This window comes from Brienomyrus brachyistius, chromosome 8 (genome assembly GCF_023856365.1).
Source record: "Brienomyrus brachyistius isolate T26 chromosome 8, BBRACH_0.4, whole genome shotgun sequence".
Taxonomy (NCBI): domain Eukaryota; kingdom Metazoa; phylum Chordata; class Actinopteri; order Osteoglossiformes; family Mormyridae; genus Brienomyrus; species Brienomyrus brachyistius.
The window spans coordinates 4,156,549-4,160,542 of record NC_064540.1 but is presented as its reverse complement, the minus strand read 5'-3'; positions in this window follow the sequence as shown (position 1 = coordinate 4,160,542).

Genomic DNA, 3,994 nt, shown 5'->3' with positions numbered 1-3,994 from the left:
GGTACTTTGGGGTGAGACTTGAAATGCTTAGCCTGCCCACAAATGCCGGCTTAAAATCAGTTGCGATATCAGAAACTAATGATAAACGAACATCAACAGAAAGATATGGATACAGTACAGTAGCATGACAAGAAATTAAAAAGTATTTTGTTGAATATACTAATACAGCAACACATATAGCTTGCTATCCTAGCGATGTAATGTTATAAATGTAGCGATGTGATTTTGTTGTAATAAATATTGGAATATTTCTAAAACTCACAGATCCGTCTTCAACTGATTTAAAGATAGAAAATGATTATGATTGTTTCAGGGAACATATGCAGCGCTCAGGCAAGAGCAGCAAGGGTGAACTTTAAACTGATTTTTAAACATATAAGAATCTTAAGAAAGCAGTAATGATTAAAACTGAGCGCCCTTAGATCCCACTCTTTGAAAGACATTTGATACAGCTGGCCTACTATCAGAAGGCATCTCAATGCATTACATTTATGGTATGGGAAGAAATGCTGTATATTAACTTTCAGTATCTATTTTTATATTGCATAAACATGGTGTATATTAAGGTCTGGGATATATTAGACAGTAATGATTAACAGGATGTTAGGCAGTCAAAACATGTCAATGTGAGACGTGAACGAAGGTTGTCCCACCTGCTATGTACAATAGAAGGGCTACTGTGGTACAAATGGCGGATAATTTTAACACCGGTTACGGGAGTACTGCATCAAGGCATCTGTGTAGCCGCAGAATGGTCTCGTTGGTTCAATACATCCCACAAATGCTGGACACATACCTGGCCGCCCACATGATGCAAGGTAAAAGAGGATTCATCAGACCAGGCGAACTTCTTGCTGCGCTCCAAGGTCCAGTTGTGATCATGTTCACGTGCCCATCGTAGCTGCTCTCAACAGCCGACAGTTCGCATGGACACTGACTGACCTGTGGCTACTCAGCCCTACTATACATACAGTACAGCAGGGCTCATTGCAAGATTCAAGATTCCTCAGTTGTCACATACAGAGTCATACAAAGTACAACACGTAGTGAAATGCCCCCTGAACCGCTCTTTTGTAGACTGTGCAAGTTAAAAATCCGATTATGCTAAAGTTAAACTGCAGAAAGCTAAAATGCAAGCGGAGAAGTATGTTCAAGATGAACGGTAACACAGACATAACAAAGTGACCAGTGTAACAGTGTGGATCTGGTGAGGGGTACAAGAGCCCGATGTACCGCGGTGTGAGGTGCAGTGGCATGTTCAGGTTCAGAAGCTTTACAACCTGGGGGTAGAAACTCCTCCTAAGCCTCTCAGTCTTGGTCATGATGTTCCTGAGTCTCTCTCCTGATTTCAGAAGCTGAAACAGGCTGTTATTGGGGTGGGATGTGTCTTTCATGACCCTGAATGCCCTGCTCCTACATCTCTTAATGTAAATGTCCTGAAGAGATCTGCTGCACAGATCACCCTCTGGCGGGCTTTGCAATCCTGAACACAGCTATTCCTGAGCCAGGAAGTAATGTTCTGAGTCAGGATGCTCTCCACAGCACCTGAGTAGAAAGTCCGTAGGATCGTTGGAGAGACCCTGAACTTCCCCAGCTATCGCAGGAAGTACTGGCGCTGCTTAGCCCTTTGGGACAGGACTTGGATGTGAACAGTCCACGTCAGGTCCTCAGAAATGTGGACACCCAGATATTTAAAACTCCTCACCCTCTCCACAGGAGATCCGTTGATGGTAAGGGGAGTGTAGGCTACTACTGAAGTCCACCATCAGCTCCTTTGTCTTGCAGTGGTTTCTTCCTGACTTCAAGTACTATAATGTACTTTGAAGAACACGCTAAAAGCTTATGAAAGCTTAGACTGTGCTACAAAGTACATTTAACTAACTTCATTTGTGTATCTATTACGTTTCCCTGCGATATGGTAATACCTTCAGCTTAAGGGATGGTGAATAAAAGCTCTTCATGGTTTGTGAGGCTGTCAGTCCTCATGAGATTTTCTCCTACTCCTGCTTAGGATAATTCGCACCATGTTTTGTACACCCACACAAGACTTTGCACCAGCAAACAAATAAATAAATAAATAAACAAATAAAATCAGTTTAGCTTCTTTTTTCCCCAAATACAGCACTAGATTTGAGAGCAGTTAATCTCTGTGGTCCATATTTGATATTACAGATACGTCTTTGCTTCCAAAAAAAAAATAAAAAATAGAAAACGGATGGTTTATCGTTAGACTATACATTTTTTTCCCAAGAAAAAAATACTAACACATTTAGAACTCAATGATTGCATTCACAAAGAATTCGGGTGGCACTGTTCCTGCCACAGATTTTTGTTGGCTAGAACTTCATATACTTCATGAAATTCACATTCATGGAAGAGTTTGCAGATGCTGGGAAAAATTATGAATGAACGACCGAAAGAACGAGCGAATGAATGTACAAATAAGTAGTTGGAAGATTCATGCAGCTACGGTTGAATACATACAGCGCACCCCATCAACAGGTTCGGTTCCTGTTTGGCTAAACGTTCCACTGGCGGAGATTTGGAACGTGGCCTGCTTGTTGATGCCAGACATGGTATTTCCAGCATCTCGGAAACAAACACTATCCTGGCATTTTCACACACTACGCCGTCTAGAGATTACACTGAATGATGCAACAAACAGAATCCACCAAGTCAGTGGCAGTTCTGTGTGTAAAAACACCTTGGTAATGAGAGAGGTGAGAGGAAAATGGTCAGTCTTGTTAAAGCTTGCAGGAAGGACACTAAGTGCAAAAATAATAGTTCAGTACAACAGTGCTCTACACAATAGCTGCTCTGAATGCATAATTCATCTACCCTTGATGTTGTTCTGGAGGCAAATGTGGGTCCCAGTACATATTAATTATATATTAAGTACATTAAGTACATATTCCCAGGGCTGATACAGAAAATCTGTTCATCGGAATGAAAAAAGTGCCAGGAGAAAGCAGCAGAATCCTACACGTACTGGTCACCATGCAGCAGGACGGTGCACCACTGCAATGCCATGAGATCTCCACCTCTACAGTACGTCCATGTGCAGCTGTCCCCTGTGTTACCATGGAGATTGTGACATCGCTTGCTTTGTGTTTGAAATCAGGCTTGTCTCAAAGTGACCATTTTGCTGTAGGGATTGGCAGCTTGGGGATTGTATAATTACAAACCCCTTTTCGTTTTATTGTACTTTGATAACAAATATAATACAAGGACGTATATTTGGTTTTAAAACTGGTAGGGATCAAATCAGCCCTGACCCCCCACCCCCTAAACACGCACTGTACTCCCAAAATATTGGTAGGGACATGTCCCTACTGTCCACACCTAAATCTGTGCGTTTGACATACTAAATAGTTTATGCATTCCCAGTTACCCAGTAAGTGAATGTTTTAGTATCAGTTGAACAAACATATATTGTTTACAAAAAGTTGGACCCTTTGGAATTTATCAAGATTTGTGCCTGTCTGTCAGCAAAACTCAAAAGACTTAGGTTCAATGAACATGACAATGATCCAGAACGCAGGAGAAAATCAACAACAATGTGGGTTAAACACTGACCCCCAGCCTCATTGAAATGCCGCGCTGTGGTCTGAGGGAGACCATTCAAGCGAGACATCCTGAAAATATACACGGCTCTGAATATAGGGATGGGCTAAAATACCACTAAACAGGGGTGATAATCATGAGAAAGCATTTTGTTTAAGTTTGTTGACTTTCTAAATATTAGGGTGCATTGTGATAAGTTGGTACACATCCTGGGTTGTTCCCTACCTTGTGCCGTAGCTTCTGGGATAGGCTCCAGACCTAGTGGGTACAGAGAATGGATGGAAGGATACTAGTTTCATCCATGACCTTGATTGTTTCTGCCATTTTATCAGTAAAAATATAGCAATGTAAAATTTTGTGTGTACTGTTTGCTAAACAAATATTTATTATAATGACATAAATGAAGATCAGGTCACATTCATGTATGAAC